Here is a 14,791-nt window from a genome sequence, read left to right as displayed (position 1 = left end):
GCAAACCGATGAAAGGATGTAGAATGGGTAGCTATATCCACCAGGAATGAACTCATGGCTGGATTTCCGGGGCCGATTGCACGAAATGGTCTTTCCATGGACCGTCTTTCGTGTCGCCCATCTTTTATATGATACGCTATAAGCGGGGTGTTTCTGAAATTTATGATAAAGAATAAGATTCGTTAGCTTGCTTTTAATTCAAATTTTATACAATTTCATGATATATCACATCATTTTATAAACAAATAATTTGTTTATTTAAACGGACGAATGAAATATGTTTGCAGATGATTTATTTACAATGCGTTTTGCATGGCGCATCATAAAAGATGGGCGACACGAAAGATGGTCCTTGCAAAGACCCTTTCGTGCAATCGGCCCCTGCTCACTTTACATGTTAAGGCCTGGGGAGCGTTTCATGAAAGGAGTTGTCAGACGTTTTATCCGACAAGTCCCATTCTATCCGACAGTTACCATAGTAACAGTGCTTCTCAGCCAATCAAAATCCAGAAGTTGTCAGATCTGACAACTTGTCGGACAAAAATGTTGATGAAAAGCCCCCTGGTCCCACTGGCCGACGGCGGACACAAAACCGTATTCATAACGGATCATGTTCAGCGGACAGGCAAAATTTCGGGGGTGGCTCCACCCGTTTTCATCCGCTCCAGAGAACAGACAACATGTACATCATGGGCGAACCATGAAATCACAGTCGACGGATGCTCGTTAGATGTATGAAACACTGGGCAAAGAGTACACAAAGAATAGATAACGTTTTTCAACGGATGTAAAAATTCTTTTCCGTTTTACATCCTCTCCGCATCCGTATTGCAGTGGGACCAACATCACCAAGCAGTGTCGTACCCAGGATTTTTCAAAAAAAAAAAATGACAAGCGAAAAAAAAGGTCTTAATGTTCAAAAGAGGGGGCCAGTTGTGGCTCGTCAGGGATCAGTTGTGACTCTTCAGGGGGGGGGTACGTCCCTTGCATGAGTTGTCCATGAGTTGTGACTCGTCAGGGATCAGTGGTGATTCGTCAGGGGGGTAGGCATACGCCCCTTGCATGAGTTATGACTCGTCAGGGGGCAGTGTGCCCCCCCTTAGGTACGCTAGTGTGCATTGTTGTGATACAGGATTGGGAACCAGAACCAGCATCCCATGAAACATACGAGCATGACGAGAGAGCGTAACATCTAAGCTCGAAAACTTGCTCCTTTTTTCACCTGTGAACATGTTTACCTGATTTTATTTAGAGTTTAAGGCACTTTGCATTTGTATCTTTAAGGTTTCAGCGACATGGAACGTATAGGATCGCATCGAACAAGATATATTTTCCACTCTCTACGTAAACCAAGCATATTGAAATAATGGTGACAGTGGATTATGAAATAGGGTACTGGAGAAGAAGAAAAAAACTAAAAACGATTTGTATGTAAATCTTTTCATTTTTAAATGAATACGGTAGGCCTTTACGTGTAGGCCCTGCAATAAGACATTAACAAAAAAAAGTCTTTTTGTGTTTACGAGGGAGCGCAGCTACTAAGCAAATATTTCAGTCGTCAAAATAAAATGAGGAATTTGCTCATTGCGGGAACTCAGTGATTCGTTTCTATCATGGACCTTCGAAGAGATGGACATTCATCGCTTAGATAATGAATTTACAAACAGAATGATTGTTATTGTCATCTGAATAACATTCTCTTCATACTTATGTCTACTTTGGTCCTATGATGGTTACCGTGAGAAAGGCCTGAGGCAGTTCGCGATTGGAACTTTACATGTTGTCTGCGCAGTTGATAAAAAATCACTTATTTAATTCATGGAAAATCGATGTGCAGTTTTTGTTTACCTTTGGTAATCTTATAGTTTACCATTGGTAATCTTCCTTTAACAAGAACTTTATTCGCAAAGAATTCATTTGTCTTCTCTGGGCCTGCCTACTGGAACTTTCTGCCTCAAGATTTTAAAGAATCCCCTAATATACATATTTTTAAACGCAAACTGAAAAAAATGTTAATTTTGCAATACTCGTTGCAAGCAGGTCATGTCGAATAATTATTTTTTTCTTTTTATTCTCGGCGTTTATGTATATGTGTATTATATGCGCTCATATTATATACATATACATGTACAATTTGTTATTACTTTTTTTAAAAAAAAATTGCAATTAGCCAAAGTACCTGCTCATGCTGCCCGCTTTCTTTCTACGTCATGCACATTGCACTTCTCTGTCCCCCCCCCCCTTCTTCCCCTAACCTCCCCACTCCCTCCCTAATGCTATAAAACAAAATATTTCTTGCATCATCCACCTGTTACTTTTTTTTCGTAAAGTGCACCAAAATTGTTTGTATTTATTTGTAAACAAAAGTTCTATATATCATTACGACCCAGTGTTTTTTTGTGTGTAATGAAACTAAGTTTATTTAGGGTCTTGCCTTTTGTACAAGCTTTGCTTTTTTTCGGCAAGACCCTCCGTTTTACTTTAAAACACAAATGTCATATTAGGTTTTTTTTTATTTGTTGAATTGTGTTCCTTAAGTCTAAGATTAGGTCATATATATTTCATTATGTTTTGCAGTATTTTCGACCTTGTTATGTTATATTTATCATACTTATGTTGTGAAATTAATAAAATAAAATCAAATCAGTTCTATTTGTTTTATTTGGGAAAATGTCTGCTTATTTTAATAGAAAGGCAAATTTGTCATTGATTGTTAACCATTTAAAATTCCATTTCCCACGTATCTCCCATGATATTATAGATACATGTGGCACATAATTTGTATATCGTGTATATCTCGATGTTAATGAGGTCCTAACCTGCGTCCGGAAGTGTCCGGATCGAATAATATCACATTTTATATCAGGGAGATCATCGGCTTCTCAAGTTTGCTGCTCCAAATATGAAGCATGTTAATTAAAAGGCACATGCTGAAACAGGGTATCAGTCAACAAAACGAAGACAGGGTAAACTGATCGTGATCAGATACGTCATGCAGGGGCCACGGAACGGTTTCCAAAGTGGCCGGGGGGTGCTGACCATGCAAACAAATCATAATCCTATGGTCATTTTTACGTTTTTGTACACGCTTGCGGAAAAAAGTGGGGGGGATGAAACCCCCTCCCCCGCTCTTCAGCGGCCCTCGCGGCCCCTGTCTTGGTATTCATGGTAATTGCTATTGTCACAACACCATCATTATTGACCACCCTTTCAAACGGTAAAAAAATCGTAATTTTAATGATTCCAGTGATAACCAGTGAAACCTAATAGAACATGATAAGAATCATGAACGCTACATAACCACAGTCACGATAACAATAGCAATCGTCATACAATGATTCAAGATTCACGTGTGAAAAGGCCCTATAGATGCTCATTACCAGGTGACGGTGCCTATCATTGGATCAAAGAAATGCTCGGATTAACTGTTCTTCAGCCCTTTCACACTGTAAAATAAATCGTAATTTGAATGATGATTCACGTGAAAAATAAGGCTAATTACGATTTTATTTTGTGCGTTTGAAACCAAACTAGAACATGATAAGAATCACGAACGCCTGCAATCATCATTACAATGATGATTCGAGATTCGTGTGTGAAAAGGCCCCTTTTCTTCATCGGTCCATGGTATTGCTTGATGTGATTTGTATGTGTGTGGGTGAGGTGTGTGTGTGTATGTAATTCTGTTTTTTGGGGTGGTATGATTGTGTGGTAGGGAGTGTGGGGTGCGTGGGTGAGTGAAAGATTATTATGTAATCTTCCTCTTAAAGGTTAGTAGAGTTTCATAAAAAGTAGTTTATTTGTTGTGACATAATTCTGATATTAACATGATATAAATATTAAAGAATTTTTTGTTCTTTCACAAAAAATGTTTCACATTGTTATAGAAGAGAAATTTGGCAGTTTGATTTCATTTGTAATCATTTTAAAAACATTTGTAATCTCATTGATATTGATATATTTATTTCTTTGATTGTTTATTGATTGTATACATGCAAAGAATCTTTATTTATATGAATTGTGATTGTTAACTTATTGTTTTGAAAGAGGAAGAAAATAAAATATTATTTAAAAAATCTCACTTTGTTAGATTATTTATTATGATGAACATCGTGTACCTGATTCTCCGTGTCTTTTAAACACTCATATACAACGGCGTTCAACAGCTAATTTACACGAATAAGCGAGGCTATTTCAAATCAAGATATTCAACGGGGTGGGGGATCCGTGCATAGGCGGCGGAAGCGGGGGGGACGTGTCCCCCCCTAAATTTGAGGAGGGGGGGACGGTCCCCCCCCCCTAAATTTGTTGTTGATGACCTTTTTTTTTTTTTTTTTTTTTTTTTTTTTTTTTTTTTTTTTTTTTTGCTTGTCAATTTATTTTCCTACGTCCCCCCTAAAATTTTTGGGTTGAGAACCTTTTTTTTTTTTTTTTGCTTGTCAACAAAATTTTGGTTGTCCCCTCCTAAAATTTTTGGCTTCCGCCGCCAAGGGATCCGTGTATGTGCAGGTCTCATCATCGATGAAACTAAAGTTCACTATCATTTTCCATGTTTGCAAGCACCTGCGCCTCGCCACTCATCTCGGGTGTCCCACCCGCGGTAGAAGGTCTTGACCGCACAAGCCTCCAAAATGAAATGCGTCCTCCGGTTCGCGGGAAACCCGACAAGCAGAAATTCTCGGCTCTTGATAACTCATCTTTCATTTCACGCCGTTGGTTAGTGAAATTTGAAACACTGATATGTCATTGAAACAAAGTTTGTTTTTGTAACTTTTAAAGGCAAAAAGGTCCCTTCTCTATGTCTTTTTTTTCTGGAATCTATTCGAAAAAGTACGGACATAAAAAACAGTTTTATTGATTGGTTTTGTTTTAATACAGAAGGCTGACCTTTACCTCTCATTTCTAAAGGCCACCGCGCACCTTACGACTGTTCGCGATCCGATTTTGGAACAAATCAATTTTTGCTCATTTTCTGAAAATGTGAACGGAACATATTTTATTTGAGGTTAAATTAGGTTGAAAGAATACTAATATGAGCATTTTGAAAGATTGCAAGCCTTTATTTTGGAGTACAGGCCATATTAGTTTCAAATCGTAGCCAATCGTACGACTGCTACGACATCATTACGACTAGAGATTAAATTTGCTTTACTTCTCAGAAGGATGATAGCATAGTCACAGATTAGAACATAGGTAGTCGTACGATGATTTAGAAGTAAGATAACCCAAGTCTCAATATTATAGCATCAAATTCTACCACTTTTTATTCCAAAAATGAGTCGCAGACCAATCGTTAGGTGTGCGGTCGCCTTAAAGAGAAATTCCAGTAGTTGAAGTAAACACTGATTTCATGAGAAAGTCTGTAAAATATGGAAGCTTAAAAGTGCCACCGCGATGTTGAGATAATTATCTTGGGAAGTCGACATTATGATAGCAAAAGATCAGATGACGAGATCCCGGATCTCAACATGTCGACGTCTTTTAGAAGAGATGATCAGATGACAAGATCCCGGTTCTCGTCATATCGACATCTTGTAGAAGAGATGATTAGATGACAAGATCCCGGATCTCGTAATGTCGACATCTTGTAGAAGAGATGATCAGATGACAAGATCTTCGATCCATGATCATGTCATCTGATCATCTCTTCTAAAAGATGTCGACATGACGAGATCCGGAATCTTGTCATCTGATCATCTCTTCTAAAAGATGTGGACATGATGAGATCCAGGATCTCGTCATCTGATCTTTTGCTATCATGATGTCGACTTCCCAAGATAACTATCTCAACATCTTGGTGGCACTTTTAAGCTTCCATAGGATCTAGATCTGGTACAGTTACATAAACTGAACTTTGTGAAATCTTGAAATCTACGCTGAAAAATGTTCACACCGAAGATCCCCAGCACAGATAAGCGCACGTGGGACAGTATATAATCATTGCTTAGAGCGTCGGGCCCGACGCTCTACCCGAATCCTGTGCTTATTTTGCTGATTTCTCAGCAATTACACAATTTCTTCCAGAATCCTTTGGCACATGCGTTTTATTTATACAAACAGACACTTTGGTGGTCATTTCATTGGATTCTGTACGAACTCATTTTGATACCGTTACCAAAACTAGCATTTACCTTTAATACGGATCACAATGATCGATAGTATTATCATGCAGCACCTGCATGCTTAGTATATAAAGAAACACCTAACATGGATAACTATACCTGTTTATATGTTTTGTTCCGGAAAAAAAAACATATACAGATATAATAGACAAAAAAGTTCTGATCAAGCTTGATTGAATATAATCAATGCATACTTTGATTCTGGTTATGCCCCGATGAAGAGATGTCATGCATTGCAGATTATCTTAGGGTATTTTTGTCCCTATTAATCCAAATTATTTACGTGTGAAGTCTTCTAGGAATCCTTGGAAATAAGGAGGCCCTAGATTGGAGCAATCTTAAGTGAATATTGAAGCGAAAGTATAATCCATAGTACATATACACAAAGCTGCAGTATACTTATCCTTCTAGCTGCACCCAACCCAGGTGAGGTGAATGGGTACCTGGCAGGAATTTGTTCCTTGTAATGCGTGTGCGCTGTAATCTTAGTAATTATGGCTGCCAAGCTACAGCTGGGGGTAATAATATCCAAGTTCTTTAGAAGCGCATAGAGACATTATTCATAATTGTGATATGCGCCATACAAGAACTATTTATTATTATAATCATTATTGAATCTATTTGAAACAACCATTCTTTTTAGTTAAGCAATGTTGATGCTTGCGATACCTAGCAACAAGTAGTGGATTTACTGTAGATTGTTTATCACTAACATGAGTGGCGTAATGAGGAAAAAAATACGAGGGGACCAGACTGGGCGTTGTGGCGTGTGCCTGTAATCCAAGCTGTGGGGAAGTTACAAATTGTTGCAGAGGTTCGAGGTTCGAGCCCTGGTCACGTCTTTCGGATCGGTCCCAGACGTAAATAATCATATCTGATTGATTCACGTCTGACAAAACTCAAATTCACACACACACACACATACACACACCCACACACACACACATGGCGTTTTAGGCCAGAAAAAAATCTAAAACGCTGCGAGCGAGAGAAGTGATCGATAACTTTTAAGCTGTTTTTTATTTAAAAATCTGATTCTGTGGTAGGTTGCTACATTAAGAAGTCATAAGAATAGTAAGAAAACAATATCATATTTCACCCTTTTCCCTCCCCTTTTCTTTTTTTTTACCTGATCGTGAAACTTTGGGGGAATTCATGAGTGTAGACCAAGTGGGTGCAGATAATGTGTAGATCAAACGGGTGTAGACCAAGTGGGTGTGGACAAGGTGTAGACAAAGTAGGTGTAAACCAAATTGGGTGTAGACCAAATCGATGTAGACCAAGTGGGTGTAGACAAATGTTGGTTTAGACCAAGTGGGTATAGACCAAGTAGGTATATTGTAAGTGGGTGTAGACCAAAACGGTGTAGACCAAGTGGATGTAGACCAAGTGAGTGTAGACAAGATGTAGACCAAGTAGGTGTAGACCAAGTGGCAATCTTCCCGTCTTACGTCTATCCACTGGTCGAGTTTTTTTTTCCTTTCTGCTGTATACATGAAACTAGATCCTCCTCTCTTCCACCATTCTTGCTCACCAAACACCCATCAGCAGGGGCGGATCCAGCCTCCGCCAAAGGGGGGGGGGACGATTTCTTTTCACCATATTTTCCGAGATCTGCCGCTCAAAGTTGATTTTTGATGGTTTCTTTGAAGGGGTAGTCCTAACAGTCACTTCTTAGCGTACTAGATGTGTAATAATCTCATAAACCATATTCAAATCGTGTGAGCGTGAAGCACGAGCTAATTTCTTTTTTGAAATTTCATGCATTTTTGTCCTGAAAAATGAACAGTCTGGGCGATGTTTGAAGATGTATGTAATTAATTACTACGAGTGCGCAGCACGAGCAGAAATTCATAACGTGTTCTGGCCTGATCGAGACGGGACCTGTCCAGAACTGTTCGCAGTTAGTCTTTAAGACGATACAAATTTCAACGATTAAATAATGCGAGCACAAAGCGCGAGCTAAAAATTTTTCACATTCTGACCTTTAAAAATGACATTGTAAGCACTTTTTTTAATCATGAACGGTATAGATATTGAAGCGAGCGGATAAAAATGAAATTGCAGACCAAAGAACTTGGGCCCGTTGCAGAAAGAGTTGCAATCAATCGCAACTCTAAAAATCATGCGCAACTTGAATTTCAACCAATCAAACAGTGCGCATTTGGGACTTGCGATTGATTTTTTGGCTTGCGTTTAAACGCAACTCTTTCTGCAACGGGCCCCTGGACACTCTATTCGTATTTTGTAATTCATGAACAATGATCGGTACTTTGATTAGAATCTTCCTACATGTACATTAATAATGCGATATTTTAATCTAAAACTGCATAATCTAAGCACGTTTTAAGGGACATGTCCAACCCAACAAAATGTTGATTTGAATAAAAAGAAAAAAAGCACAACACTGACAATTTCATCAAGATCAGATGTAAAATAAGACAGATATGACATATCTAAGCTTTGTTTATTTGTCGATATGCAAATGAGGGGACCGATGACATCACTCACTATTTCTGTTGTATTTTGTTATACGAAATATGAAATATTATAATTTTCTCCTTATTGTCCTATTTTATTCGCCCTGAACATGTGGAATTACCATTGTTTAACCTTGTATGCTTAAGTCAGGTTGGCCCTTTTTTCCAAATCTTTAAAAAAATGAACATTGTATATTTAAAACAAGTACAAAGAAATAAGTGAGTGACGGACATCACCGACTCTCTCAATTGCATATAAATTGTGCATATAACTATTATTGAAAAATAAGCGAAACTTCAATGTCATAACTTCCTTAATTTACATCTGATTTTGTAGAAATTTACTGCATTTTACTAGTCTGATTTTTCTCTAGTCACGCACGTGTTTTAGAGTAAGACAGGCTCTGGGCAATCTGAATATTTCTTTTATTATGAAAATCAATGTGAAGTGTCAATTTAAGCACTATTTCAAGCACTGTGTAGGAAAATTGTAAAGGGGATGTAAACGCAATTAATAATTGATGCAGGCGCGAAGCGCGAGCTGATATTTTTTTCATTATTTCTACCTAGGACCGGAACATTTTTTCATCGAAATCATGATTCACCAATCATGAAAATAATGAATAATAATGAAATTTATTGATATTGAGACCTGAAATCTGGCCATTTTATTACTTTTGTAATTATGCATAGGATGCATGCGTAGATATATTTTTAACAATTAATGCGAGCGGAAATCGCGAGCCGAAAATGTTGATAGACTGTCATTAAAAGAAGAATTTTAAGCAGTTTGTTATAGACTTAATATAGAGGTAAATGAGCGCAAGCTCTTAGGCCTACGTTTTGACAAATAGACACCTGCAAAGGGATGTGTTGAGGACTTAGTGAAATACACAGAGGCAATAGTTACTTGGCAAATCAAATAATGCGAGCGCATAGCGCAAGCTGAAAATGTTGATATTCACAGCATAACAGCAGAGCACATAAAATCGATTCGTAAATTAAACAAAGTACTGAAAGCTCGATGTCCCAGCTGAAATAATTATATTTTGTATATTGACTTAAAACTGGTATTTTAAGCTGATATATCAACCTATCGTGTATGATATTTTTCCCAATTAAGTCTTCCCTTGACCTTATTTTCTTCACTCGTCTTCCTTTTATTTTCCTCTTCTTTTTAGCTCCTCTCTTTTTCCTCATTTTTTCCTTCTTCCCCTTTCTTTTGCTTTTTCTTTTCGCTCCGTTCATGGGGGTGGGGGGGGGGGGGCTCGATCCCCTGGATTCGCCTATGCATCAGAATTGGTTTTAAGTGTCCCCTGGTGGAGGCTGTAGCACGCGAAGACACTTGACGGTAGAGGGATAAAAACCAGACTGGTTTTGATTAAATGGGAGCAGTGAGAGTTTATGTTCTAAAACAGAGCCCCATTCTCTAAAAGGAACGGTACTCCAATCTGTATGTATAATTCACATTTGTACCGTTACGAAAAAGCTACCGTAAAAAGAATTTGATAATAAGAAAGGGATATTATTTCAAACAACATATCATCATAGTTGACACTTAGTATAGGCAGTGGAAAGGAAAGGAGGAACTAAAAAAGTGGGGCAAAGAGAGAGGGAATGTGTGTGTGTGTGTGCGTGAGTGTGGGTGTTTGTGTGAAACTAATACCGCCCTTTCACACGGTAAAAAAAATCGTAATTTGAATGGCTTAGACCTCAAAGCACCTTTTGCGGAGCTTATGTGACCTTCCAAACACTTCCGCATAATACAATTGTCATGCATTCATCGAAATTTATTTTTCCGATGCAGTGCTTTGATTGACAAGTCACCAAGGACACATACCGCCTTCGCTCAGGAATTCGAATTCAAATCACAGTTTTCGAGTGAGCGTGTGAAAGGTCCGATGATTCTAAAGACGAATGCAATCATTATTACAATGGTGAGTCAAGATTCACGTGTGGAAATACCCGGAGACATACATGTAGAAGAATTGTAAATGCACTGGCGTAAATCTGAGCGGTAAACATGTTGTTCGGGACGGGGGGCGATCTATTGTGTCATATCCCACTTGAATAGCATGACTTCACGGATTTTCGCTAATGAGCAGATGCATTAATGGGTTTAATAAACAAAAGTGTAACAAGATTGTTTACAACTTACGCAGGCATGGGGCCCGGGGATGGGGTCCCGGGGGATGGGGTAGTAGTGTAGGAGTAAGCAAACTGATAGTGATTTTTTTCCTTTTCTCTCCTTTCTTTCTTTTTTTCTACCTTTTCTTTTCTCTCTTCCTTCATTTCCCTCTTTTGTCTTTTCTTTTCTGTTCTCATTTTCCGCTCACTATAACTCTCTTTTTACTTGGTCCCCATGGAAGACCAGCCGCACATATAACTGGTGCAGCTGAATATGGGTTATCCAACCGTCTCTTGTCTTAAGTTTGATCTTTTAACTTTCTTAACATGTTTCAATTTATCATTTTTTTCTTTTCTGTTTAATCAATGTTTAGAATCATTATGTATGTATATGTTACTTCTTGTATCTCTTGTATATATATTGCAGGGTGACCAGATTTCACAAAATGAAATACGGGACAATTGACAAACGAAGATCAACAAAATAAGCCCACACAAAGTGTTAGACTTGTGAAAAAATAAAGAATTGGAAGGGAAGTTGAACGAAAGAATGAAGGAGATTAAGAAGAGATGATTGAGAAGGAAAGAAAATAAAGGAAAACAGAAAAAAATAACAGAAAGTTAGAATAAAAGGATGAAAGAAATGAAAGAGATAAAAAAAAAAATTCCGTCATTCTTTAAAATGAATATAGAAAGAAAGAAAAATAAAAAATAAAAATAAAGAATTGGAAGGGAAGGTGAACGAAAGAATTAAGGAGAGAAAGAAGAGATGATTGAGAAGGAAAGAAAATAAAGGAAAACAGAAAAAATAACAGAAAGTTAGAATAAAAGAAGGATGAAAGAAATAACAGATAAAAAAGGTTTCCGTCATTCTTTGAAATGAATATAGAAAGAAAGAAATAAAGAGAGAAAGAAATAAAGAATTGGAAGGGAAGGTGAACGAAAGAATGAAGGAGAGAAAGAAGAGATGATCGAGAAGGAAAGAAAATAAAGGAAAACAAAAAGAATAACAGAAAATTAGAATAAAAGAAGGATGAAAGAAATAAAAGAGATTAAAAAAAAGGTTTCCGTCATTCTTTGAAATTAATATAGAAAGAAAAAAAGAAAGAGAGAAAGAAAAAGAAAGGAGAGAATTAAAGGGGGAAAAGGGTAAGAAAAAGAAGGAGGAAAGAAATAATGAAGGAAATAAACATGTTTCCTTCATTCTTTGAAAGAAATAGAAAAAAGAAAACTGGAAGGAAGGAAGGGAAAGATAGAAACAAAAGAAAGAAAGAAGAAGGGAAAAGAATAAGAAGGGAAAAAATAAAGAAAGGAAGAAAGAGTGGAAGGGAAGAATGAAGGGAGGAGAGAACGAAAAAAAGAGAAAATAATGGAAGGAGAGCAAGAACGAAAAGAAACAGGAGACGAAGAGAGAAGGAAGCCAAGGTAATTATAAAGAAAGAAAGAATGAAGGAAATAAAAAAGGATATTTGATAAAGAAGGAAAGTAAGAGAAAGAAGGAAAGAAAGAAAAATGAGCTGAAAGAGAAAAGAAAATGTCTAGGAAAGAATGATAGGAAACTAATAGACATATATCGCGGCTAAGGCCGAAGTGCGATGTATTCATAATTAATAAAGACACAAAAGATATTCAAACAATGACACAGATAATTTACAAAATAAATAATACGGATAAAGTATGGTATTGGAATTAAAGATAGATGGAACAAAAAAGGGCAAGCAGAAAGGATATATAGGGTATATATAAAAGAAAGAAAAAGGGAAAAGTTCAAACTTCAAATAAACAAAAAAATCAAATCATCTAATAAAAATCATAATTTCATTTGATGTTTTTTAAATGTACTTTTAAAATTTAAAAAATAAAATGTTTTTTTAGAATAAAATAAATTAAATAAGATTTAAAAGTGAAACATTATTGTTAAACTTATAACTACATCGCGGCATCGCGTGCACACCAAGACTCAAAACAGATGCTGAAACAACTAGATCTATAAAAACTCAATAACTTGTTCCTCCGATTACATCTCCAAATCATTAATCTGAGAATCCATAGCATAATTATAAGAATTTCCTGCCGATTTTGTGATTATTTTGGTGGAAAAAAACTGTTTATCATGTGAGATTGTTTTCACCATTGAGAATTTGCTTCGATCCTACATGTCTAGCTAGTAGCCTGCCACACACAGGCAGGAGACCAGTTCGTTTGCAATGCATTGGGTTAGCAAGAAATCACCGCAGAACTTGCAAAAGTTTACAGTAAATATCGATTTAATTGTTGTCCCTGCTTCTTCAGCTGTTGGTTATTTAATGAAAGTTCGTCACTTTTAAATGTATTAACTACATTTTGTTCAATATTCTGAAATACGGGACAAATAGGCGTCCCGGGAAGGGTTTGTCGGGACGCCGGGACACAGGAGCAAAATACGGGACAGTCCCGGGAAATACGGGACGTCTGGTCACCCTGATATCTTGTTATGTATTTTTATGACGGAAATAAAACAAATAAACTAGAATTTAATTCGTCATGCGGACGAATTAGGTGGTCTGTCATGATTTGTCATTCAGTGTCGGCTGATGTATGAAATAAATCATTTAGATATCATTGATAATCTTGATCGTAGACATCCTAATAATAAGTTTTGACCATTACTAAATGTGATTATTGATGTGGTGATGACAATCGTCAGACATACATCTTCAAACAGATACATACAAGATAGATGATTATACCTCACGGATCAACACGGCAATGCCGGCATGATCCGGGGAGGTCCGGGATAGTTTTGCCCCAGATGACTGTGAACACGGCATCAACACGGCAGCTTCACACGGATCTACACGGATCATGCCGGCAGAGCACGTCGTCAACACGGACCAATACGTCAGCAACACGGACCTACACGTCAGCTACACGGACCACCACGTCAGCCACACGGACCTACACGTCAGCAATACGGACGAACACGTCAAATGCGTTATCCATTGAGCTAGCATATTCCCCATAGAGATTACACGTAAGCAAGTTTGAGAATTACAATTCAAATTTTGCAAGCGAAATACGGGCATGATCCCGGCATCTGATCAAAAAATAAAGGGCACATTCCGAAAGCTTAGAATCTCAGCTACAACATACTAAAAGCTCAGAGAAAACTGACAAGAAACAATGGAGATATAGCTCACGAAATAGAGGAATGTCGAATCTAGTTTTGAGAAAAGGTCATGTCCCATAGAGATTACACGCAAAATACATGTGATATGAAAAAAGTAATTATAATCTGTTTTATCTTGCTAAATTTTAACTTTTATACCTTTTAAATATCATAAAGGATCATGTAAGATGTTGCAAAAAGAAAAAAAAAAACTGAAAAAAAAATCATCTTGTTCACCCCAGGACTCGAACCCGCGCCCTTTAGAAAGCAGTCAAAGCCACGATATTCCCCATAGAGAATACACGTAAGCAATTTTGAGAATTACAAGTCCAATTTTGCAAGTGAAATACGGGCATGATCCCGGCATCTGATCAAAAAATAAAGGGCACACTTGCGAAAGCTTAGAATCTCAGCTACAACATACTAAAAGTTTAAGGAAAACTGACAAGAAAAAATGGAGATATGGCTCACGAAATAGAGGAATGTCGAATCTGGTTTTGAGAAAAAGTCATGTCCCATAGAGATTACACGCAAAATGAGGAAAAATGACATGCCTCTTTTCATCGCTGTTTTACGCAATGAAACGTTTCTCAAAACGAATATTCATGTTAACTAAGGAGAAAGAGTACATTCTAAACTACAATATATCGAAATCTGGGCGAAAAACGATCTATATTCGAGAAGTTACAACCAAATTTGCATAAATTTGATGACGTCATTTTTGAAAAAATGAAATTTTTAGTTTAGGCGCCATTTTGATGACGTCATGATATAATTTAGGGACAATGGTGACATGAAATCAAATGTACAACTCATACTCTATCGATATATGAAAAAAAAATTGGGGGTCAATGGACTATTTAAAGAGCTACAGTGAATTTACAATAGGCATGTTTTCGCCCATATATGGCCTA

This window comes from Lytechinus variegatus, chromosome 18, assembly GCF_018143015.1.
Source record: "Lytechinus variegatus isolate NC3 chromosome 18, Lvar_3.0, whole genome shotgun sequence".
Lineage (NCBI taxonomy): Eukaryota > Metazoa > Echinodermata > Echinoidea > Temnopleuroida > Toxopneustidae > Lytechinus > Lytechinus variegatus.
Note: the sequence above shows the minus strand (reverse complement) of the source record.